Raw genomic sequence first — 27,484 nt, 5'->3', positions numbered from 1 at the left:
GAATATACCTAATGAAGGAGGTGAAGGACCTCTATAAAGAAAACTATAAAATCCTCAGAAAAGAAATAGCAGAGGATATTAACAAATAGAAGAACATACCATGCTCATGGATGGGAAGAATCAACATTGTTAAAATGTCTATACTTCCCAAAGCAATCTACCTATTCAATGCCATTCCTATCAAAATACCAACATCGACTTTCAAGATTCGGAAAAGATGATTCTGCATTTTGTATGGAACCGAAAAAAACCCCGTATAGCTAAGGCAGTTCTTTGTAACAAAAATAAACCTGGGGGCATCAGCATACCAGATTTTAGTCTGTACTACAAAGCCATAGTGCTCAAGACAGCATGGTACTGGCACAAAAACAGAGACATAGACATTTGGAATCGAATTGAAAACCAAGAAATGAAACTAACATCTTACAACCACTTAATCTTCGATAAAGCAAACAAGAACATACCTTGGGGGAAAGACTCCCTATTCAATAAATGGTGTTGGGAGAACTGGTTGTCTACATGTAAACGACTGAAACTGGACCCACACCTTTCCCCACTCACAAAAATTCATTCAAGATGGATAAAGGACTTAAATTTAAGGCATGAAACAATAAAAATCCTCAAAGAAAGCATAGGAAAAACACTGGAAGATATTGGCCTGGGGGAAGACTTCATGAAGAAGACTGCCATGGCAATTGCAACAACAACAAAAATAAACAAATGGGACTTCATTAAACTGAAAAGCTTCTGTACAGCTAAGGAGACAATAACCAAAGCAAAGAGACAAGCTACACAATGGGAAAGGATATTTGCATATTTTCAATCAGACAAAAGCTTGATAACTAGGATCTATAGAGAACTCAAATTAATCCACATGAGAAAAGCCAACAATCCCATATATCAATGGGCAAGAGACATGAATAGAACTTTCTCTAAAGATGACAGATGAATGGCTAACAAACACATGAAAAAATGTTCATCATCTCTATATATTAGAGAAATGCAAATCAAAACAACCCTGAGATATCATCTAACCCCAGTGAGAATGGCCCACATCACAAAATCTCAAAACTGCAGATGCTGGTGTGGATATGGAGAGAAGGGAACACTTTCACACTGCTGGTGGGACTGCAAACTAGTACAACCTTTCTGGAAGGAAGTATGGAGAAACCTCAAAGCACTCAAGCTAGACCTCCCATTTGATCCTGCAATCCCATTACTGGGCATCTACCCAGAAGGAAAGAAATCCTTTTATCATAAGGACACTTGTACTAGACTATTTATTGCAGTTCAATTTACAATCACCAAAATGTGGAAACAGCCTAAATGCCCACCAACCCAGGAATGGATTAACAAGCTGTGGTATATGTATACCATGGAATACTATTTAGCCATTAAAAAAAATGGAGACTTTACATCCTTCGTGTTAACCTGGATGGAAGTGGAAGACATTATTCTTAGTAAAGCATCACAAGAATGGAGAAGCTTGAATCCTATGTACTCAATTTTGATATGAGGACAATTAATGACAATTAAGGTTATGGGGGGGAAGCAGAAAGAGGGACGGAGGGAGGGCGGTGGGGCCTTGGTGTGTGTCACACTTTATGGGGGCAAGACATGATTGCAAGAGGGACTTTACCTAACAATTGCAATCAGTGTAACCTGGCTTATTGTACCCTCAATGAATCCCCAACAATAAAAAAAAAAAAAAAGTATGATGTTGGTTTTGGGAAGTATAGACATTTTAACAATTGTTGATTCTTCCCAGCCATAAGCATGGTATGTTCTTCCATTTGTTAATATCCTCTCCTATTTCTTTAATTAGGATTTCATAGTTTTCTTTATAGAGGTCCTTTACCTCTTTTGTTAGGTATATTCCTAGGTATTTTATTTTCTTTGAAGCTATGGTGAAGGGAGTTGTGTTTAGTTAGCCTCTCATCTTTGCTGTTATTGGCATATACAAAGGCTACTGACTTGTGGACATTGATGTTATTTCCTGAGACATTACTGTGTTTTTTGATGATTTCCAGGAGTCTTGTGGTTGAGTCTTTGGGGTTCTCAAAGTATAAGATCATATCATCAGCAAAGAAGGAGAGTTTGACCTCCTCTGCTCCCATTTGGATGCCCTTTATTTCCTTCTCTTGCCTGATTGTATTGGCTAGAACTTCCAGCACTATGTTGAATAGTAGAGGAAAAGAAAAACACTGATCAAGTCCTAAATCAGACAAATGCATGAAAAAGAGGGAAAGAAAGCTTCCTGGGGGAGAGGAAGAGATGTCCATGAAAAAGGCCGAGACACCCTTTTCTCTCTTAATGTATTAATCGCAATACAGAACATAGCAGGAACTGGTCTCTGTCCCAAGTGCAGGATGCTCCTAAGGGAGTGTCCAAGAGCCTGGAAGGCAGCTTTTATCAGCAGTTGCAGTACAGCAGGAAAAGCCATCCTGGTGGAAAGTCCAGTGGTCTTGTGAGCGTAGGCTGCTACTGCTGCTGGCCTGGGAGCTGCCAAACCTGGATGGTCTTGACTATGTCGGTTCTTCTTTTTCTTCTTCTCCTTCTTCTTCCTTTTCCATTCAGGATCCTTTTCTTTTTCTTCTTCTTGTGATTGGAATCAGATAGTGTTTGGGGTGGGGGTGGGAGGAACATGATCCTGAGTGTGGTTCTGTTTGTACTTTTGCTTATTCTTCTTCTTGGGAGGCTGAATATGCATCAGTCATCAGTCGACTGTTCCGGCAATGGTCCTGCACGGAGGCAGAAGCCAGCCAGCAGGGTCCCTGTGACAGAATTAAAAGAGCCACCAAGAATAGGGGGCTTCTCAGTGAGGGGGTGGAGGGGGCTGTTATCATGGGAACCAGGCAAGTCAATCATCCCTGGTAGGTCAGGCAGGAAGTTACTTAGTTTCTCCTTCACTTTCTTCCCACAGAATTAATTATAGGCTTGCTCTAGATCGTAGTGTGTGATCAGATTGGTGCTGCTGTCAGTTCTGTGCTACCTGGCAGTTCTCTCATTAGGTAGAAGGTGCCACAGCCAGCTGCTGATTTGTCCCCGCTGGGAGAAGCCTTTGCTGGGTCCCCCTCCAGGAGGAGGTGGAGGTGAGGGTGGAGGTTTTCCTGGTCCAAAGCCGAGTGCTCTTTTTAAAATCTTATCACAATCTACTTATCTCGCTTAAAAGTGTTGCTTATTTACTTCACTGCTTATTACCCCTATTAGACAGTGAGCTCATGAAAAAAGGGCCTTGGTTTCTCTTGTTCACCTGTATTTCCAGAGTGCCAAAAATATTGATTGATAAAGAGTAAGAGACTCAAAAAATATCCGTTGAATACATATATACATAATGGGAAGTTGCTTTCCCATTTATCCTTTCTACACTAATGCCGAGATTTTAAACAGCTTGAATATCAAAAGTTGCTAGGCTCAAATGCAGATGAAATGTAAGTAATTTGTGAAGTCTGACCACCATATTTTCAAAAGAATATAGTTAGGATTAAAATTCCCATTAAATAAATTCAGGACACATTGAACCTAATTATTATAATGTGTTTCCAAATACTTCCTCTAAGAAAGAATTCATAGGACTCCATAGGAGTCCTATTTATTTATTTATAAATGTTTATGTATAAATAAATAAATAATTTATTTAATAAACAAATAGTTCAATATGTATGGATAAATATTTATCCACATTTATTCTGAACCCTTTATTTTGCAATTCGTTTTACACGTTTTAATTTTAGAACCACATGTACAAGGGCGGCGCCTGTGGCTCAAAGGGATAGGGCGCCAGTCCCATATGCTGGAGGTGGTGGGTTCAAACCCAGCCTCAGCCAAAAACCACACACACAAAAAAAGAACCACATGTACAGATTATAGATAATACCACCTTTTTCATTATCTACTGAAAATACATTCATATTTAGAAATATTTCTCTGTACCCCTCCCATGGGTTCTTTTAGCTAATAGTATTTCCATGAGCATGATTTACACCTATGCTGATGACTTATTTGTGACTTGTGTTTGCATATATCCTTTATTTATTTGTTCAGCTACATGGGATTATTCTATCACAAGGGGAAGCATTAGGGATTTTTCAATCTTAATTGTAAATTATTTCCCTTTAACTTTCTCATGATTGTATGATTGCACTGGTATATAGCCTTACCACCCTTTCAATAAATGACACACTAGAAAACACCTGGCAAGGAAGGGTTCACCTTCTTATGATGATTCTTCTTGCTTGGTGACTCACAGGATGGTGACACTCAACATTTTGGACCCAAACACCTGTAAAGGAGAAGCCACGCCATCTAGTATTTTAAAACTAACCAAAAATTTCTTGCAACTTTAGATGTCTTGGCAAAATGTCATCTTCCTTTTTATGCAAAGTACATTAATTCTTAGTATCCCATGACACCAGAGGCTTTGTGTCAACATGCTTTATAATATGATGACTTAATATATGTTGAAATATAATGTATGCCTAACTTTTTAGCAGATGTCACCTTCCTGGTTAACTCTTTTAAAATTTTTCAAAAAGTAAATCTTCATAGGAAGGATAGACAGGTGGAAATTCCCATCTATACTGGGAGTTTACTGAGAAATTCTGAATGTAGTGGATGATTCTATTGTCCTTGACTTACCCTCTAAAAATTCAATGATTTTCTTTATATTTCTTAGAAAAAATTAATCTAATGAAGATTTAATGAGGTTCCAAAGTTTCAACAACAAAATCTTTGTGGGCCAACAAAAGTAAATTTTGCATTTTTACAAACAAATCCACCTAGATAAAATTTTAGAATAAGCCTGGAAACTAACTTAGAATTCTTCTTTTAAATGGCATCAAATTTTTCCAAAATCCTAGTTGCCTTAGAAATAAAATGAGGATAAGAAAGTATCCAAAATTTTAATAGGAAAGGATTTGTTAAAGAGTCAGACAAAGGGTTAAGTAAAGGTGAGGTAACTGCCCTGGTTTCTGAGGGAATACACTAAACCAGTGTTAGGTTTCCAGGACTGCTCTCTATTCTTTGGAAATTGCCTAACGAGCACAAGACTTAGCCATCCTAAATATGGGATTATTCAGTTTCTTCAAGAGCATTAAATGACTTGAGGCTCAACAGAAATATCAAGATACATTTCTTGATATTTAATATAAAGATAACATAAAATGGCAGCTAGAAAAACAATAACTTCAAAATACCTAAAAAAGAAAAAGTTTTTTTTTTTTAAAAAGAATAAGTTTAGAATGGCAACAATTTCCTGGTATTTATAGAGAATTATTTCTCCAAAGTTCTGAAAATATAAATGTACATTATGACCCTCTGGGACAGGATTTTTTCAGTTATGTCTTGGGACATTAGATCATTTTAGTGCTCCAAAGAATACCCTTTAGAATATTCTGCTGTACTGTCAACTTTTGCCTATTCAACTACTGAGTAGTTAACTTTTAAGTTTCTGTTTCTTTGATCACTGTTTATTCTTATTGCTAATCATGTCAACAAGTCATTTCAACCATATTTTAGTTAGGGAAAGAAAGAGACAAATGTAAAGTAGTTTATTTTGCTAATTATCTATAATTCTAGCTTTGGGGGTTTTTTGTTTTTGTTTTTTTTTTTAATTACAAAAAATTTTTTTGTTTGTGTTTGCTTTTAACTTGGTGACTTGTACATATATTTCATTGCCTGACCAATAACTGCTCCCCAACTTTTCTAACAATCTTCCATTGCTTTTTTTCTGGAGACTTGCCCTTCCCATCTCTACTACACTTTGGAAGCTGTGCTATTTCTGCAGTAAGATCCTGCCTTCTGGCCATAGTTAGATTGAAGGTAGCAACCTGACTCAAGTTGGGTCAAAACGAATGTGATATTAGACTGTAAAAAGAAGAGAGAATACACTTACTGGATGAGTACATCTCAACCTTGTGTTCTGCTGGCCACCATGTTTTCTGTCACATAGACCTGGAAACAATAAAACTAGGGAAGGGGAATAGGGAAAGAGAGATAAGAAGAGAGGGGAAGGAAGAAGAGAAAAGGAGAGAGAGGAAGGACAGGAACAGTGAAATAATCTTAAGCAGAAGTGAAAGGTGGGAGAGACTCCTGACTGACTCAAATTCCTATCTCAGTTGCTCTTGCGGGAGCTATATCCTGTCTTTGTGCTTGGTGAGATGACCAATGACTTACTGGTCAGAGTCAGTTTCAGTGACTTACAATCAAAAGAATTATAATTACTTACTTAGGCACAATAATTCAATTATAGAGTAATTACTTAGCTAGGCACAATATTTCAATTATAGAGTAAAACCTAGGCATCGTATCTAATTTATGACTATACGATATCCTTATAAAATTCATATTTAATTTTTTTTATTTTTAGGCAGAGTCTCACTATGTTGACCTTGGTAGAGTGCTGTGGCGTCACAGCTCACAGCAACCTCAAACTCTTGGGCTTAAGCAATTGTCTTGCTTCAGCCTCCCAAGTAGCTGGGACTACAGGCACCTGCTACAATGCCCAGCTAGTTTTTGTTGCAGTTGTCGTTGTTTAGCTGGCCTGGGCTGGGTTCAAACCCACCAACCTCGGTGTATGTGGCTAGTACCATAACTACTGTGCTATGTGTGCCAAGCCTCATATTTTATTTTTTAAATCTGCAGTTAATTTTTAAGTCCAGGTCTTTTTGATAGTCTCATTTTACAGAAAATCCTCGGTTAGTTATTATTTTGAGGAAACTAATATTTTAAATCAATTAATAAAAGGATTAATTGACCACATACTTCTGAAAGATGTGTAATAGAGAAAGTGAAAGAGCCATTACAAAAGAGTTACCAATCTGAAGAAAAGCAGAGGATACAAGTGAGTAGTATGCTCAGGAAATGATGGATGGAAATGTAAGAAACTTGAGTGCTCTAATGGCAGAATGGCTGGCTGCAAACAGATTGGAAAAGGCTGCAAGCAATGGAAATTAGAAAGTTTTTTAACAAGGAGACTGACAAAAATTAATGTGGCTTTAGCGGTAATGTTGGGTTCATCATGAAGGATATCTGTAAATGGGAAGTTATCAGACAAAAATGATTATTATTGATTATTGAACACATAAACAGTGACTGAACTAGGGCTGCTACCATAGAATTAATAAGAAGCATTGTATTTCAGAAGTATTTTAAAGATATAATCATAAACATAGTCTGCTAACTGATTTTTTTTTTTTTTTTTTTGAGACAGAATCTCACTCTGTCACCCTCGGTAGAGTGCCATGGCATCATAGTTCACAGCAACCTCAAACTCTTGGACTCAAGAGATTCTCTTGCCTCAGCCTCCCAAGAAGCTGGGACTACAGGTACCCACCAAAATGCCTGGCTATTTTTAGAGACAAGGTCCTGCTCTTGCTCAGGCTGGTCTCGAACCTGTGAGCTCAATTGCCTTGGCCTCCCAGAGTGCTGGGATTACAGGCGTGAACCACCATGCCTAGTCCTTACTAACTGATGTTGAAAGTTTGATGTTGGGAGTTGAGAGGAAGAAAAGTTGAAGTGTGAGATCCTTAAACAGGGAAGTAAATGAATGGCAATGTTAACAAAGACAGTGATAAAGAACTGAAGGAATAAAAGGAGAGAAGCTGATTTTGAGCACATCATATTGAAATGTTTGAGGACTACTCAGGTTTACATATACAATAGGCAGTTAGAAATATGTTAATGAATATTTATTTTCACCGTTATAAAAATGATCAAGGCTATAGAGACATAGATATCATTACCCTTGTCTGAGAAACAATGAAAGTAGAAAGAAAACCAGGAGAGAATGGGTTTGGCAAAGTCGAGGGGGAAAAAAGTTTCAATAAGACCGTGCCAAACATACAGCATCAAGATCAAGCAAATGAAAACTGAAAAGGTCAGGCAACCAAGGCTCTTCAGTATATTCTCCCAGAGCACACTCTCCGGCAGAATGGCAAGGATGCATTAGATAGTCTATGCCATATTTTGAAGAGCATCGCCCTTTTTCTATGAACTAAGAATCTTTGTGGAACTTATCTTCTGGGTTCCCCCATAGGATTCAGAATCTAAGTTCATCTGTAAGACTGGGATGGAAAGATCGAGGTATGTCTATTAAGTAGGCTAAGGAAAGCTTTAGCCTCCCAACACTGTGGGAATTGATGACAAAGTAATCAGGGAGATGGGACCAGGTCTCTTTGCCAAGATTATGGCTTCCAGTTCCCTTCTTATAGAGTTGTATCAGCATCGTGATTAGCATCTCATACCCCAGAAAATCACCTATTGTCCAGGCAATATATGTTTTTTCCTTTTTTGATTTTTCCATAAGTTTTTCTTTTCCTCCTCCTCCTTCTTCTCTTTCTTCTTTGTAGTTATAATTTTTCATTGTTTCTTTCTTCAACAGTAAACCCTTCAATAGTAAGGGCCCCATTTTTTGCTAAAGTTTTTCTGCTCCTGTTATTCTTTTCATTTCTCAATTTTATCCCTTAAGGTTTTTTGTTTGTTTGTTTGTTTTATTCTGTTTTGTTGTATTTTTATTTTTCCATTTTTACTTTCTTCAATAATTAGGGCTCTGTTTTTGCTATGTTTTTTTCTACCCCTTTTATTTTTCTTTCCTTTTTATTTCTCTCCTTTTCTCTCTTTTTGTAAAGATTTTTCTACTTTTCTTATCTTTCTCACATAAATTTCTCAAATAATAACTAAGAGATATACCCCCTTTTGTTTACGTCTTATATAATTTTATTTTCAATTTTCTTTATATACTTTTAATATTATTGTTTTATCATTTTTTCTGATCTGTTTTATTATTTGTCAATCTATATTCCATTTATGGGACAGCACCTAATTTTGAGACCTGGGATAGAGTGCCACAGCATTGGCCTGGCTCAAGGAGATCTTGATCCCCTTGTCTAGGGTTCTTTCTGGCTTTTGCCTAGGGGAGGACACTGGTGGTAGATTCCCACGTTGACAAACTGGTGGAGTTTTCTTTTCTTCTCTATTTGGTGGACGTAGGGTCTTGTTTTTTCTCATGCTTGGAAGGAGCTCCTAACCTCAAGAGACCCACCCATCCCAGTTTCCCAAAGGCCAGGAATTGTGAGTATGTTCAAAGCACCCTGCTGAACACCACTATTATTCCTCTCTCTTTCTGTTATTCTCATCTTTTCGTCAATCTTTCCTTTTACCCCCTTTTTCTTTTTCTTTTCTCTTTTTCTATCTTTTCTCTGTTCTTACTCTTTCCTCTTCTCTTCCTTTTGATTCTATATCAAAAGGACATTTATAAGACTTATACACAGAGACAAGGTAATTTAAAGAGAAGGAGGAAGTGAAAGAAAAAGTAGGGGAAGAAAGCAGACAAAAAGAAAACACTCATGAGGAGGAACCAACAGAAAAGTTCTGGTAATATGAAAAACCAGAACAGAGCAACCCCCTCCCCTAACAGAACTTGAGGTAGCTACCATAGAGGATTCCTCCTATAAAGAAATGATAGAATTGACAGAAAGAGAATTTAAAATATGGATGGAAAAAACAATAAATGAAATTGCTGAGAAAGTGGAAAATAACCAAAAGGAAATCCAAAAGCAGAACCAAATAAGGGATGAAAGATATGAGGAATATAGAAAGAATATAACAGAGCTTAAGGAATTGAAGGAGTCAGTTAGGAAACTTAAAGACAAAGGAGAAAGTATCAATAACAGATTAGCCTATGGAGAAGAAAGGATCTCAGAGCTAAAGGACAAAGCTCCTGAGCTAACATAGGCAATTAAAGAGGCAGAAAAGAAGAGAGGGAAAGCAGAGCATTCACTCTTATTATGGGGATTTGCAAAGCATTCAAACATATAATTTATAGGTATCCCAGAAGGGGAAGAAGAATGCCCCAGAAGAATGGAAGCCCTTCCGTAAGATAGCACAAATGAAAAATTTCCAAGTATCACCAAAGATTCTGACATAGACATAGTTCTTTCAAAAGGACATTGACCCCAGGTTATCTCATTTCAAACAGAGCTTGTCCAAAACACATTGTCATGAACCTGTTGAAAGTCAAGAGAAAAGTGAAAATTCTGCCAGCAGCCAGGACTAAGTGCCAATTGGCTTACAGTGGAAGATTCATCAGGATGTCAGTGGACTTCTCAAATGAAACTTTTCAAGCCAGAGAAGAATGGTCATCTACCATTAACCATCTTAAACAAAATATTTTTCAACCCAGAATTCTATATCCCGCTAAGCTAAACTTTAAAATTGATGGAGAAAACAAATCTTTTACTGATATGCAAACATTGAGGAAGTTTGCCACAAAAAGACCAGCTCTACAGAAAATAATTTGACCTATTCTCCACACTGAGTATCACAATGGACTGCCAGTAAACTAAACACCCAGAACTAAACTACAGAACAAAACCTAGTTTCTACAAAGATGCAAAAGATAAAACTAAGCAACGGACAATCAGAAAGTAAGATGAATATAACTCCACCACACTTACCAATTCTCTCAATAAATGTAAATATCTCGAATTCCCCACGGAAGAGGCATAGGCTGGCTTATTGGACAAAAAAGCACAAAACATCTAGACGATGTCTCCAGGAAACATACATAACCTTGAAAGACAAAACAAGACTCAGGATGAAGCATAGAAAACAGTATTTTAGGCAAATGGAGATCAGAAGAAAGGAGGGGGTCACAATGTTATTTTCAGATACAAATGGATTTAAAACAACTAAAGTCAAAGAACACAAAGATGGACACTTCATACTGGTCAAGGGAATGATACAAGAAGATGTTTCAATTCTAAACATTTATGCATCCAATTTAAATGCTCCCAGATCTATGAAACAGACATTAATTGGCCTGAGCAATATAATATCTTATAACACCATAAAGCAGGGGAACTTTAAAAAGCAGGGGACTTTAATACTCCTTTTACAGAGCTGGACAGATACTCTAAACAAAGTAAACAAAGATACAAGGCACTTAAACATGACCCTAAGAACAAATGTGCTTAATAGGCATATACAGAACACACCATCTCAAAGCTAAGGAATATAAATTCTTCTTATCAGCCCATGGAACAGTCTCTAAAATTGATCATACCCTAGGACAGAAAATCTCAACATAATCAAAAGAACCGAAATTTTACCTTGTATCTTCTCAGACCACAGGCAATAAAGGTGGAACTCAACTCCAACAGAAATGTTCAACCCCACACAAAGGCATGAAGATTAAACAATCTCATGCTGAATGATAGTGGGGTTCAGGAAGAGATAAAAGAGGACATCATTAACTTCATTAAGCAAAAAAACAATGAAGACACAAGCTAACAAAACCTGTGGGATAACAGAAAAAGCAGTCTGGGGAGGAAAATGTCCTGCTTAAGAGTGCATCAAAAAAATCACAAACCATCTATGGAATTGGAAAAAAAAAAAAAAAAGAACAATCTAAGCCTAAACCCAGCAGAAGAAAAGAAATACCAAAATTAAATCAGAGATTAATGAAATTGAAAACAAAAGAATCGTTCAGAAAATTAACAAAATAAGGAGTTGTTTTTTTTGATAAAATAAATAAGATAGCTAAACATTTGGACAGACTAACTAGAAATAGAAAAGTAAAACCTCAATCAGAAATCATAAAGGGGAAATAATAACAAATGCCACAGAGATACAAGAGATTATCTCTGAATACTACCAGAAACTATATGCCCAGAAATTTGACAATGTGAAGAAAATGGATCAATATTTGGAAACACACCCTCTCCTTAGAGTTAACCAGAAAGAAATAGAACTCCTAAACAGACCAATTTTAAGCAATGAGATCAAAGAAACAATAAAAAAATCTCCCAACCAAAAAAATGCCCTGGTCTGGATGGCTTCATACCAGAATCCTATCAAACCTTCAAAGAAGAGCTTATTCCCATACTGCAGAAATTATTCCCAAAAAATTGAGGAGGAAGGAATCTTCCCCAACACGTTCTACAAAGCAAACATCACCCTGATACCAAAAACCAAGAAAAGACCCAACTAAAATGGAGAACTTCAGACCAATTTCACTAATGAATATAGATGCAGAAATTCTCAACAAAATCATAGACAATAGACTTCAGCTTCTCATCAAAAAAGTCATACATCATGATCAAGTAGGTTACATCCCTGGGAAACAAGGCTGGCTTAACATATGCAAGTCCATAAATGTAAGCCATCATATCAACAGAGGCAAAAACAAAGACCATATGATTCTCTCAATAGATGCAGAAAAAGTATTTGATAAAATTCAACATCCTTTTCTAATTAGAACACTGAAGAATATAGGCACAGGTGGTACATGTCTTAAACTGATCAAAGCCATCTACAATAAATCCATAGCTAATATTTTACTGAATGGAGTAAAACTGAAAACTTTTGCACTTAGTACTGGAACCAGACAAGGTTGTCCTGTATCACTACTACTATTCAACATAGTGCTGGATAGCCAATATAATCAAGCAAGAGAGGGAAATCAAGGGCATTCAAATGGGAGCAGAGGATTCAATTTCTCTCTCTTTACTGATGATATGATCTTATACTTAGAGAATCCAAAAGACTCAACCATGCGACTCCTGGAAATGATTAATAAATACGGCAACGTCTCAGGATATAAAATAAATGTCCATAAATTAGTAGCCTCTGTATATGCCAATAACAGCCAAGATGAGAAGCTAATTAAGGACACAATCCCATTCACAGTAGCTTCAAAGAAAATGAAATACCTAGAAATATACCTAACAAAAGAGGTGAAGGACCTCTATAAAGAAAATTATGAAACCTTAAGAATAGCTGCACATTAGTACATTGAGTGAGTCATGGAAGAACTTTACCTGCTGGGAGCTTAGGAAACACTTTCTGGCTTCCTCAGGATATCCTCAGCAACAGGCCATCCATGCCAGAGCTCTACCCTCAATCATCCTTGGAGCAAATTGTGCTGGAGCAAGGGGCAGAGAAAGTGGGAAATCTTTTACCTGAAGATATGCATAACCTCATGCTATGACTGTGACATATCTCACCCTAATTCCAACCTTAGCGAACACTGGGAAGTTCACACTGGAAAAATGAGTGCAGTGAATATAGGAAATCTCTTAGAGAATGTACTGACCTTGCTCAATCAGTAGCTCCTTTTTCATTTGATGCCAGAGAGTTCACATTGGAGAAAGGCCTTATAAGTGCACAGAATGTGATAAATCATTTAGAGGGAAATATGTCCTCATGGGACACTAGAGGAATATGACTCGATGGGACACTGGAGAGTTAATGATGAAGAAGGGCCTTATGTGTGCAGGGATTGTGGGAAATCCATTACCCCAAGTGATTGCCTCCTGATATACTGACAATTCACTAACAGAAAGGCCTTCGATGTGCATGAAATGTGCAATTTCTTATCCAGTGTAACAACCCTGGAGGAAAGTCATGAGGAGCCTCTGCCTACATCTGAACATCCTCAGTGGGGAGCGTTCCTATAAGTGTTACTTATGTGGGTAGCATATATAACAATGTTGTACTTTGTAACCTACCTGAAGCTCTTGCCAGATTATGTCAGCTGATTTTTGTGGCCAAAGCTGTTCCATCTCCTCCTCACCAAGCGTGCATCAGTGCATTGGTCACCACTCCCACTGTGCTCAAGGGAACTGACTTCTGTGCTCTCCCATTTGATTGAGGAAACTAGGAGTACCCTGAGCCCTAGGGGAGTGTACATTTCCAGAACATCATATATGTTTGTCTGGCAGGTTGCAAGGAATGGTTATCTTTTTAAGGGATTCCTGTAATGCTTGTAATAAATTTTTCCAGCTTTCCAGTTCTCCACCCAAGAACTGCCTACTGCACATTGTTTTGGTTTTACACAGTAATAAAATCCTTACTATTTAAGTCATCTTTAATCTGTGAGCTCTATTCACTATTTGGTTGATTTTTTTTTCTTTGAGACAGAGTCTTACTTTGTTGTCCTTGGTAGAGTGCTGTGGCATCATAGCTGTCTCTCTTGCTTCAGCCTCCCAAGTAGCTGGGACTGCAGGTGCCCTCCACAACACCTGGCTATTTTTCAGAGGTGGGGTCTCTCCCTTTCTCAGACCGGTCTCCAACTCCTGAGCTTAGCATCCACCTGCCTTGGCTTCCCAGACTGCTAGGATTATAGGCTTGAGCCATCACACCGGCCTTTATTTGGATAATTTTTTTAAGAGTGTGAAACTTTTAATTTCTGAGTATCTTTTACATTTGTGTTTTTCAGCCTATGAACTATAAAACAACATTTACATAAGCACTTAAATTGAGATACTTTTAAAAAGTTGTAATAAACAGCATACTTCTAAGAGAATTTACACATTTGAAAAAATTTCTCAAACTGAAATGCTCTCTAAGAAAATTTTTCTAGGGTGGCACCTGTGGCTCAAGGAGTAGGGCGCCGGTCCCATATGCCGGAGGTGGTGGGTTCAAACCCAGCCCCAGCCAAAAAAAAAACCACAAAAAAAAAAAAAAAGGAAAATTTTTCTAAACATTCTACATTATAGAATATGTATTTAGAGACCAGGTTTGGTGGCTCATGCACGTAATCCTAGCACTTTGGGAAGCTAAGATGGGAGGATTACTTAAGGTCAGGAGTTCAAGACCAGCTTGGACAATACAGTGAGATGCTATGTTGAAATATATATATATTTATAAACAATAATTAGTAGGGAATTCACCAATTTTTTTTTTCCATTTTGTGAGTTTCTATAGCCCTGATAAATATAAAACCCAAGAAATCACAAATTATCCATAAAAATAAGTGTGTAGCTAAAAATTGATTGCAAAAGGATATTATAAACAGTGCTAGAAAATGGGAAGATATCTGATGTAACCTCAGTAGCGGTTTTCGAATTAATGATAAAAATATGAAAAATCTCCTACAGCATTATATACTAATATAGAACTTATTTTAATAGCTTCTCATTATAATCTGCTCTTTTTTTGTTGACAGATATCTTACCATGATTTAGTAGGATTGTGTATACGTATTTTAACCTAGTAAGTAATGAACGGTGGCTGTGATTTACAAAAGAATATACTGAATGGAATAAAGATTCTGTGGGTGCCTGGAAAGTGTTTAACACTTGTCACTAGGTAGGAAGGTGATTGTTGTCTGTCTTGTTCCACAGCATGTGGAGCAACATGTTGAAATTTTAGATTTGATGATGAAAGGCTTCCATTTCCACCACACAGCGCTGCTTTTGTAATGTACTGGTGATTAATTCTTTTAATTTCATGTCCATTCGTCCCCAGGAAAGGCTCGTAAGTAGGTGTTTCATGTGATCATTTAGAAAAGGATCACAAGTTTAACAGAGAATTCACTCCCCTTTGAAACTTTCATTGTCTGAATGGATCAGCACTCTCCACAGGAATCAGCCTAGGTACACAATTTCTCCAGGAACACATTTGACCAAAATAATACTCTAAAAAACCTCCTTCGGCACAAAGGTACACGGATGTTTAGGCTCTCTCATTCCCTCACCTGAAGGAATAAGAAGAGGTCAAATGCAAGCTTTTCAGGAGACATTTCCACTGTAATCTGTGTTTTACTGAACCATGAATCAACCTCCTTTAGAGCAAATAGCTTCCAACGGAGAGGGTGTGTATGACTGTTCACCAAACAGATTAATTATTTCAGGGATCAATTTGTCATTCGGTGAAGGGTGAAATTTCTTGCATACTGTGAAGCGATTGACAATGAAGGTTTGTTTGCTTTGTTGAGTTATAGTCCCATGCTTTGTGCTGCTTGATGATTTTCTTTGATCACAATTACTATGCCTTTCTCTTCCTGTGACGCATATGCCCATGTCCAAGGGGGAGCATTTGCCAGGTGCTGGCTGGAACAACAGCCACCACTCCTGCCACTGGCCACTGAGGTTCAGGGAGGTGATTTTTAAACAAATTTGGGCTCTGTGATGATTTTCAGAGTGGTCAATAACTTTTATGAGGTCCCAAAACTTCTGTGTCTTAGAAGTATAGTATGATGGTGCAATGAAAGCTTTCTGTGTTTGGCCAAACTAGTTATCGTCAGCTATTGTTTAAAGCTCTATTAAGATAAAGTTTACACATAATAACCTGCACATATTTAAAGTGTATACTTTGATAAGTTTTGAAAGTTGGATGAATTTGTTAAATCATCATTATAATCCTGACATATCCGTCATGGATGAACATATCCGTCACCTGTTATAATCCTGAAAGGCATAATCCAAATGTCGACATCCCAAAAGATCAAAATCTCAAAAGTAAAAATTTGTAAAAAATAATACAAAATTGTTTAAAATATATTCATTTACATTTTAAAATGAGGCTTTGTTTAAGAAACATAAAAACAACAACCTAAGTGTAGTGGTTCATGCCTATAATCCCAGCACTTTGGGAGGCTGAGGCAAGAGGATCACTTGAGACCAGGAGTTTAAGATCATCCTGGGCAATGTAGTGAGTCACTGTCTCTATATTAAAAAAAACTTAATTTTATTTTTTATTTTTATTTTCTGTTTTGAGACAGTCTCACTTTTTCACCCTTGGTAGAGTGCTGTGGCATCATAGCTCACAGCAACCTCAAACTCTTGGACTCAAGCAATTCTCTTGCCTCAGCTGCCAAGGAGCTACAGGAGCCCACCACAATGCCTGGCTATTTTTAAAGACAAGGTCTCACTCTGGCTCAGGCTATTCTCAAACCCATGAGCTCAGACAATCCACCCACCTCGACCTCCCAGAGTGCTGGGATTACAGGCATGAGCCACTGTGCCCAGTCTATGTAAAAAATTTTAAAGAAATTAACCAGATGTAGTGATGCATACCTGTGGTCCCACCTGCTTGAGAGGCTGAGGAAGGATTGCTTGAGCCCAGGGGTTTGAGGTTGCAAGTGAACTATGATGGCACCATTTTATTCCAGTCAGGGTGTCGAGAACCTGTCTCAAATATAACAAAAACAACAGAAATAAAGATACAATAAAACATTTCATAGATAGATCACTTTACATAATACAATAGACAAATATACATATTTTTGAGCATTAACACTCATGAATACCAATAGTATTCACATAGGCATAACAATTATGAGCAGATGAACTATATTCATAAAATGATAGGCAAAAAATATATATAGAGAAATGCTTATCACTATGGTGTTAACTGTGTGTGCCCAGCTTTATAACAGCAGTTATCTGAAATACCATTGGTGGATAACCGAAATCTTTCAGTAAGATTGATTAAAAATGGCAATGGGTCATCATTGCATTCCAATGCAGCATTGACCCCAAGAGCCGAAATATTCAGAATTTTTATTTTTCACAAATGCAGATGTACCACAAGGACATCTCTTCATTTATTGAGGAAATTTCCCAGCTTCTTTGTATCCACACAATATTTATGCACAATGTCAACATAGTGATAATACCCTTTTGTGGAGTCATATTTTCCAAGTATGCATAAAATGAATTAGAACTCTCTAAAAGGCTCTATATACTTGAACCTTGAGTATTGGAAATAATGTAAAGATGAAATACATAGCATAGCAATTTATAAAACAAACAAACAAACAAACAAACAAAAAACAGTGCCCACAATTCAAAATGTGAATAAAACTAAAAAAAGGGAAAAAGAAAAAAACTAGAAAAAATTCAACATATGAAAAAGTGTATTGCAGCAGCTTGGTGCCTGTAGCCCAGTGGTTAGGGCACTGGTAACATACACTGGGGCTGGCAGGTTCAAACCCAGCCCAGGCTGCTAATCAACAATGACAACAACAACAAAAAACTAGGTGTTGTGGCAGGCACTTGTAGACCCAGCTACTCGGGAGGCTGAGGCAAGAGAATCGCTTAAGCCCAAGAGTTTGAGGTTACTGTGAGCTGACTGAGGGCAACAAAGTGAGACTCTGTCTCAAAAAAAAAAAAAAAAAAAAGAAAGAAAAGAAAAATATATTACAGGAATAGGGCGGCGCCTGTGGCTCAGTCGGTAAGGCGCCGGCCCCATATACCGAGGGTGGTGGGTTCAAACCCGGCCCCGGCCAAACTGCAACCAAAAAATAGCCGGGCGTTGTGGCGGGCGCCTGTAATCCCAGCTACTCGGGAGGCTGAGGCAAGAGAATCGCTTAAGCCCAGGAGTTGGAGGTTGCTGTGAGCTGTGTGAGGCCACGGCACTCTACCGAGGGCCATAAAGTGAGACTCTGTCTCTACAAAAAAAAAAAAAAAAAAGAAAAATATATTACAGGAATAAATTATGGGCCATTGCATACAGACAGTCCATAAAAGCTGACTAGCTTTTATGATCATTAACTATATTTCAAAGTCTTGCTGCCTTTTTTTTTTAGAACATAGCTCTCCTCAGAGAATACATTCTTATTCATTTTCTAAGTGGCACTGCTCCTTTGAAATTCTTCTGTGATAGGATATACACTGACAAGAGCATTTCCTATTACGTTTTCCCATCTTCTGCGACATGCTTGTGTTGTTTGGATACGTGGAAATCCATTTTGCATGCACTAGGTACAGACTGCTTGGTGGAAATGGTAGCTGGGATCAAACAGCAACACCATTTTATGTCTCTTTATCTGACAATGCACATACTATTTTTGAACCAGCTGGTAACTTAGCTGGCTTCTTCATGCAAATGCTGTTTTAATTCCCTAAAAGTTCCTGGAATGTCATCAGCTGAAAGGAATGCCAGTGCAGGTAAATGACGCATTTTTATTTTTATTATTTTTTTTAGAGACAGAGTCTCACTTTGTTGCCCTCGGTAGAGTGCTGTGGCATCACAGCTCACAGCAACCTCAGTTCTTGGGCTTAACTGAGTCTCTTGCCTCAGCCTCAACCACCACACTGCACCAACCACAACGCCCGGCAATTTTTTGTTGCAGTTTGGCTGGGGTGGGGATTGAACCCGCCACCCTTGGTATATGGGGCCCATGCCCTACTCACTGAGCCACAGGCGATGCCAATGGAGCATTTTTAAACTGAAGCTTTTGTCTGTGTGCGGAGTGATCAATACACTCGACTGAATTTTCTGCTAAATGTACTGACGTGAATGGGCAAAACAAGTTGCATTTTTTTTTTGTTTGTTTTGAGACAGAGCCTCAAGCTGTCGCCCTGGGTAGAGTGCAGTGGCATCGCAGCTCACAGCAACCTCCAACTCCTAGGCTCAAGTGATTCTCTTGTCTCTGCCTCCCAAAAAGCTGGGACTACAGGCACCTGCCACAATGCCCGGCTATTTTTTGGTTGCAGCCGTCATTGTTGTTTGGCAGGCTGGGCTGGATTCGAACCTGCCAGCTCAGGTGTTATGTGGCTGGCGCCTTAGCCACTTGAGCCACAGGCACCGAGCCCAGGTTGTATTGGTAACACCTTGAAATTTACTTTTAGAAGCCTTGATTACACCTAGTTCCAAATCTGTCATTATGGTTTGGAGATTCCACTGAAATTCTTTTTCTTCTGTGTAAAGAAAATAGCAACATAATATTTCCAATGCAACTATCCTGTGATTGTAATTTTCAGGGTTTTAGACATTAAGGATTTTAGATTTTGTGGATATAGATTTTAGGAAATTTAATCTCTAGGGAGTTTGATTTTTCAAGATTTCAACATTAGGGATTATAATTTGGGATTATGTCTTTGGGGATTGTATCTCCCCAAACACCTGTATATTTGCCACTTGCTTTTAGTAATCTCTCTCTCCCACTGCCCTTCCCAACTTTTCTTACAGTAGATACATTTACATTTTCCAGATTTTTAAAAATTAGAATCATAAAATGTTTATTCTTTTTTCTACATATTGCATAATTTAGTCCAACTTAATTAAAATTAGATTTGAAAATTACTTTCATTTCTTTTAATTTTAAAATTTAAAATATAAACATTGTCATATATCTTAAAAGGTAACTGAATTGTCTAAACAACATGTTAAACCTGTATGTTTGGGTAATGTGAATGCTCTGAATAACAATTCTATGCCTACATAAATTAAATGTAATAAAATTAAATCAAATTAACCATTACTATATTTATTAGACAGTATTACAAATCTATAAACTGGCATTTTGTGAAACAGACCACACTCATGCAATCATATACATTATGACTTCAAATTCTGTAATAAATTTAACAACCATGTATTAAATATTATAGGAAATTTAGCTCTATAAAATTATATTGACCACCATTTTGATTTTTAATTACTGAGCTTCAAATCAAACTTAAATATTTTCACCCTTTTTAATAGAATATAGTAATTTTTCAAATTTATTTGATGATTTTCCAATATCCTACCAATTAGTAGAGATTTTAACAGATATTATGCTATAGCTAATTAAAATTCTTTATAGTCATCATATTTAATTAATCAAAATAAATTTTTAGAATTTCTTCACAATGTAGCATAATGGTTGTGAGTATAGATTTTAACCGTGTGTATGGTCTTACATTACATCCTAATCCTACTAACAAGCCACTTAAATTTTCGTGACTTAGTTTCCTTATCTTCAAAATTGAATAATAGTATATATATGATGTATACTTATATAGAGAGATTAAATGAATTAATACATACAAAATACTTGGAAAAGAGACTAAAACCTAATAAGCATTCAATAAACGTTACTTGTATTTAACATATCATTCAGAATTTCTGAATGTTTTCATCAACAGAGTAGCATTAAACAATAACAAATAAAATGTCCAGTTAGACTCAAGGAAATAGAAAAGGTTAATAGTTATCAAAGGATTAATGGATAAAAATGAATCTAACAAGATACTTCCTTTTTTAGTTTTAAGACTGACTATAAGAATTTTGAGGATTGACATCAGCAAAATGGCAAAAGAGGAGGTCTACATTTGTCACCTGATGTAAACATCAATTTGACAACTATCCTTATCAGTAGTGCCTTTGAAAGGAGATTTGGGGTCCTGGTGGAAGGTTTCAACCTGCTGGTGGAGCCAAAGTCCAAGGAAAGCTGCTTGGAGAAAGGAGGCCCATGTTCATGGTAGCATCCACCAACTGGATATAATGGGGAACTACAGACTACTTCATCCAACCATAGCAGAATACATATTCTTCTTAAGCTCACATGGAACATTCCCCAGGAATGACCATATTCTGAGCTATAAAATTTACCTTATTGAATTTGAAAGGGTAGAAATCTCACAATTTCTGGACCACAATGGCCCAAATAAAAATACAACTTGTTGAATTGATTGAATACTGTGAAAGTAGTGCTCAGAAGAAAATTAAGTGTATTGAATGCATTAATTATAAATTAAGAAAGTTCTGAAATCAGTAATCTACATTTCCACCTTAGGAAGACAAGAAAAGTCGAATGAATTAATACAAAATGAGAAAAGAAGGGCAACGCCTGTGGCTCAAGGAGTAGGGTGCTGGTCCCATATGCCGGAGGTGGTGGGTTCAAACCCAGCCCTGGCCAAAAAAAAAGAAAACCTTGTCTCAAAAAAGAAAAGAAAGAACAAAATGAGAAAAGAAAAGAAACAATACAAATTAGAATAGAAATCAATGATATTGGCTTGGTGCCTGTAGCACAATGGTTATGGCACCAGCCACATGCACTGAGGGTGGCGGGTTCAAACCCAGCCCGGGTCTGCTAAACAACAATGACAACAACAACAACAACAAAAAATAGCCGAGAGTTGTGGCGGATGCCTGTAGTCCCAGCTACTTGGGTGGCTGAGGCAAGAAAATCACTTAAGCCCAAGAGTTTGAGGTTGCTGTGAGCTGTGATGCCACAGCACTCTACCAGGGTGACATAGTGAGACTGTCTCAAAAAAAAAAGAAATCGATGATATTGAAAACAAAATCATAAAGAAAGTTAATAAAACAACAAAAAATAATTCTTTAAAAAGATCAGTCATGTCAGTAAGCCTCTAGCCAGGCTAAGAAAAAAAAAAAGGACACAAATGACTACTATCAGAAGTAAAAGAGGGGACATCACAACACACTTTATGGGAATTTGGAAAATGATAAAGGAATACTATGAAGAACTATATGCCCACAAATTTGATAACTTAGAAGAAATCAATTCTTTGAAAGAGACATACTGCTCAAATTTATACAAAAATAAATAGACAATAGGCCTGTATCTATTAAAGAAATTGAATTAATAATTAATAACCCTCTAAAACAGAAAGCACAAGTACCAAATGGGGTTAGCGGTGAGTCATACCAAACAATCAGAGAAGAAATTATACTAATTCATTTAGTATCTTTGAAGGCATAGAAGCCGAGGACATACTTCCTAACTCATTCTATGAGGCCTGCATTAGTTAGCTTCTCACTTAGGTGACAGTGTGACCAAAGTTAAGGGCATTACTGCTATTCTCAGTTGCCCCTGTTTGGGGTTCCCTTCTCAACATACCATTTATAGGTCATGGTACCCTTAGTGTCATGCATTTCTTTGAGTTTTTGTCATTCCACCCAGAGAGAGACCATTTGACATTTTATGGATGGCTGCATACAAACATTTAACACTTTTGAGAGAATACAGGGTACCAAGGAGACTACTATTGTTATTTTCAAGAGGGTATCAAAATATCAAAAGTTTGTAGTACCTTCCTTTGCTTTTTTTTTTTTTGTAGTACCTTCCTTAGCCAAGATCTTCATGCACAGAACTAACTAAAAGAATGAGCCACATAAGGAATCTACCCATTTTAACCAAGTAGGTTCATTAATTTTTTTATAACTAATTTCTACAATACCTAATACATTTATCTGTGTACAATATGGAGTATGAACACAGACCTCATCCCTGTTCAGTCAGTAGGGAATCTAGAATAATCCTATTTTCCAAGTGTAACTTGAGCAAGAGAACTTAAAGAAGTCTATTGTACAACAGTAGCCTTTGCAGTAGTACATGTTATAGAAATTATTTGGCAGGATAATTTTTTTTTTACCATTGCAAAATAGTTTATTAATATTTTTTGCATGCTGATTACAATGGGATAAATTTCTAACTATTACCTCATTTGTATTTACCCAAGGCATAGAAAAACAGATATTACAAGTGATGCCCATCCAGGAGGGTTAATGCCCCCTGAAAATGTTCTCTTTATCTTATGATGTAAGATAAGAGGAATGGGCTAATCTGACTATCAAAATTCCTAGCTTATGTTGGTTCTTCACTCTTTCATCTATCAAGGCATGAAGTTGGCCATGCATAGGGTTGGCCAAGGAATTCTGCATAGTTAGAAGTATACCTGATGTCAGGAGGCTGAGGCAAGAGAATCACCTAAGCCCAAGAGTTGGAGGTTGCTGTGAGCTGTTACACCATGGCACTCTACCGAGGGCAATAAAGTGAGACTCTGTCTCTCTAACAACAACAAAAAAGTATACCTGATGGGTGCACACAAAGCCCTCTTTCTAGTTCTGTTGTTCATAGTTACATGGTTGAGAATGGCGGAATTAGCAGTTTCTAGCCAGAGGTCTGATATGAAGTTATTACAGGTTAAAAGAGCACTACAGTACCCTGACACATAAGTCAGTTTACAAGAAATTTCAGTTGGGCTTTTGGTGAAAGCCTGTCTTAAAATACACTTGTCCTGATTCTTATACCCCATGCCTGGATTAATTAAAACAACGAGTTAGAATGAGTTGATCTAGAAGTCTACTAGTAGGATCACTTGTACAATATCAGCAGTTGCTTTGGGGATGTTGGTAGAGTTAGCTACTGGGTGGACTAAAGGATGTTTTGGATCATATAAAAGGCTTCAGTTGGACACGACAGATCCAACACTTCATCAAGTTACCAACAAAAGTGACTGACTTTATTATCATTATTTTATTTTTTTTTGAGAGAGAGTCTCACTATGTCGCCCTCAGTAGAGTGCTATGGAGTCACAGCTCACAGCAACCTCCAACTCTTAGGCTTAAGCAATTCTTTTGCCTCAGCCTCCCAGGTAGCTGGGACTACAGGCACCAACCACAATGCCCAGCTATTTTTTTGTTGTTGTTGCAGTTGTCATAGTTGTTTAGCAGGCCTGGGCCTCATTCAAACCCGCTAGCCTCAGTGCATGTGGCTGTAACCACTGTGCTACAGGTGCTGAGCCAAAAGTGACTGATTTTAAAATTATAATGTAGCTTTATTCTTCTAAGTGAAAAAAGTAGGCACAGACAGAAAACATTGGAGGGATAAGAGTCTCATTAGGGTACAGAGTCTTGTTCTGATGTCTTGAGAAAAGCTGTCTATGGAATGAGGCCATCAATCTCTCATCTGGTTAACTTGAATTTTTCTTGTTGTTGTTGCCGTTTACGTCTCTTGTTTGAGAAGAAAATCAAGAGGTATCAGGAGGTGCTCTTTTTAGCTGAGAAGTAAGCCCAAAGATCAACATTTTTTAGTTTAGCTATGATGTCTGTAGTCAGGAGCATTTGGTAGAGTTCTTTCCAGTGGTTTTCAAGGACAGTTCTCTGATGATGCTTCCACAACACTCAATAACCATGTTCCAGGCTATGTCTTTTGAAACTCTTTAGATCTGTGCCTCAAAAGGCTTCTTTAACTTGTTGGTGATACTTTTTAACATAGTGCATTAAGGATTTACTATATTGGGTCATTTCAGTATGGGACAATTAAGGGTCTAAATTTGATTTAGTATCTGTTGATGTAGGATGACCAGTAACAATTTCTTCAGGAGTTAACCTGTGATTTCTAATGGGGATGCACCAAAGATTCATGAGAGCCAGAGGCAGAATTTGGAAGGCCAGTGATTTTAGATAACTTGGAAATGTTGACTTTAAGTATCCCATTAGTTCTCCCAGTCTTACCTGAGGACTGAGAATGATAAGCACAATGATACTGCCAAAGACTATAATTATTATCACACACACAAAAAAAATGTAGGTGGTGCTTTAATTCCAGTAAAATGAGTGCCTTTGATACCGGAGTTTCAGGTTCTTGGTCTCCGCAATCGAAGAATAAATCGAAGGGCCACAGATCAGTGGTAAGATAGGACTTATTCACCGAAACAAACACAAAAACTTACAAAAACCAAAGGTCCTGGCAGAGAGAGAATCCAGGAGGGGAACAAGTTCCCCGGCTCCCTCTGCGAGGTCTGTCCTCGGCTCTCTGCTCACTGGACGTATAGTTGCAGGGGGTTGTTTTGCCAGAACTCAAAGTTGATTTTTAGGGCTGGGTCTTCATCAGTTACAGTCAGTAGTCCAATCAGCAGCAAGGTGCGGAACTCTCAAGCCCTGGAAACTCACAAGAACAGATAGCAACGCCCATGAAATTTACCAGCCAGACGTGCACAGGGAGGAGACAGCAAGGCGCCAGTGTCTCCCAGCCAAGGTGTCCGACCCTTCCAGCAAGCTGGTTCCTCCTGCCACTGCACCATCAACACCGCCTGGGCTAAGGCGGCAGGTCATGGCGCCCCCTGTCTTGCATCACTTTCATTGCTTGAAAAAAACCTTCAGAATACCCAGATTGAATAACTACTTCCAGCAATTTCTTTGTTACAGTAACAGTGTAAGCTTTTCAACATGGGAAGGTTTCAACCCATCCAGACAACATACAGACTTTTTTTTTTTTTTTTTTTTTTTTTAGAGACAGAGTCTCACTTTATGGCCCTCGGTAGAGTGCCCTGGCATCACACAGCTCACAGCAACCTCCTGCTCCTGGGCTTAAGTGATTCTCTTGCCTCAGCCTCCCGAGTAGCTGGGACTACAGGTGCCTGCCACAACGCCCGGCTAAACATACAGACTTTTATAAATACCTATGGATAACTCATACTTAGGAGTTGAAGAATAAATGTATATGTTCAGGGAGCCTATTGGACAGGTGTCATTTCAGGGAACATAGGGAAAGATTCTCCTGGATTATAAATTTGGCAGGGTAAGCATTGATTATAAATAGCTTTTGCAACTTTATAACAATTTCCCCACCAATACTTGCTGATGGTTTTCACTATTTTAATCAACACCATCATAGGTAAGGGAATGTAAGGAGCATAACAACGGTCCCTTTTGGCAGTCTGGGTGCACCAAATAACCATCAACGCTTTCCCCACAACTCAGAAAGGCAATTAACCTAGCACTCTTCTCACTCCCAATATTCTTTTCAATCCTCAGCAGCATTTTGTTGTCTGTAGGTGACAATATCTGGGCATAGGGAGGGAAGTCAGATTATCAGGGAACTATAATTTCTAGTTTAAATCACAGAGTTGCGTAACATTGTTGGCATAGGAATCAGCTAGAGCATTTCCCTGATATTCAGGCCTAGTTTTCGTTGCATGAGCCTCTATTTTCATAACAGCTGTCTCTTTAGGCAGCCATCTAACAGTGAGAAGTCATCAACTTGCAGGCATTTTTATTGGCGTGCCTATAAAAAAAAAATTTGATACAGGACAGATGCTCCCCCAGCCAGCTGAGCTGAGGTGAAGGATCTGCCGCCTTAGCCCTGGCGGTTTTGGTGCAGTGGCAGCCACAGCAGAACCAGGGGTCTGGAGGGTGGTTGGGGGAGGGGTGTCTGTAGGAGGCTCCAGTAACCAGAGGGGTCAGACGACTGCTGGGGAGACACCAGCACCTTGGGTCTCCCTCCCGTTGCACTTACGGCTGAACCGGGAACCCCACCTTTTCTAGGCCTGGTCAATTTCATGTAAGTTTTCTGGGCCTGAATGAAGGGGATTGTAGCCCTGAGTTCCTGCTCTAGTATGCTAAATGTAACACCTGAGTTCTGGCCCCCTGCTGCTAAACATAAGGCTGGATGTCACTTTAGAGGACCCAAGCTAAATGTAACAATTGAGTTCTGGATAAATAACCCCATGTGACTATATATACCCCTGAGCAATGAGCCCAGAGAGAGAGAGAGAGACAGAGGGAGAAAGAGAGAGACCTTTCCCCCACTGGGTTCTCTCGGCCAAGAGCTTTGGTGTTTTTATATTTTTTTATTTTCTGAAATAAATCCTGTCTTACTACTGATCTGTGATCCCTGGATTCATTCTTCGAATCACTGAGACCAAGAACCCTTGAAGACGAAATTCGGTATCAAAGTGAGGAAACTTTTTTTTTTTTTTTTTTTTTATAGTTTTTGGCCTGGGCTGGGTTTGAACCCGCCATCTCCAGCATAAGGGACCCTACTCCTTTGAGCCACAGGCCCCACCCAGTGAGGAAACCTGTGGCTCAGTGAGTAAGGCGCCGGCCCCATATACCGAGGGTGGCGGGTTCAAACCCAGCCCCGGCTGAACTGCAACCAAAAAATAGCCGGGCGTTGTGGCAGGTGCCTGTAATCCCAGCTGCTTGGGAGGCTGAGGCAGGAGAATCCCGGAAGCCCAAGAGCTAGAGGTTGCTGTGAGTCCTGTGTACATCATGGCACTCTACTGAAGGTGGTAAGGTAAGACTCTGTCTCTACAAAAAAAAAAACAAACTTTTTTGCTTCAAAGTATTCCAGAATCATGAACCACCCCAAAGGCACAGGGACTGTTAGTGTAAATGTTGACAGACTGGCTTTTAGAGAAAATGTAGGCATCGGTAAGAGCGTGAAGTTCTGCCCACTGAG

General features: G+C 38.3%; 1 pseudogene; it reads right to left on the bottom strand.

Moving 5' to 3' along the window:
- Positions 1–2,586: 2,586 nt before the first annotated feature.
- LOC128596438 (mediator of RNA polymerase II transcription subunit 19-like) lies at positions 2,587–25,356 on the bottom strand (annotated as a pseudogene).
- Between the last annotated feature and the right edge of the window lie 2,128 nt (positions 25,357–27,484).

Source organism: Nycticebus coucang, chromosome 10 (assembly GCF_027406575.1).
Source record: "Nycticebus coucang isolate mNycCou1 chromosome 10, mNycCou1.pri, whole genome shotgun sequence".
Lineage (NCBI taxonomy): Eukaryota > Metazoa > Chordata > Mammalia > Primates > Lorisidae > Nycticebus > Nycticebus coucang.
The sequence above is the reverse complement of the archived record's forward strand: the minus strand, read 5'-3'. Positions and strand labels throughout refer to the sequence as shown.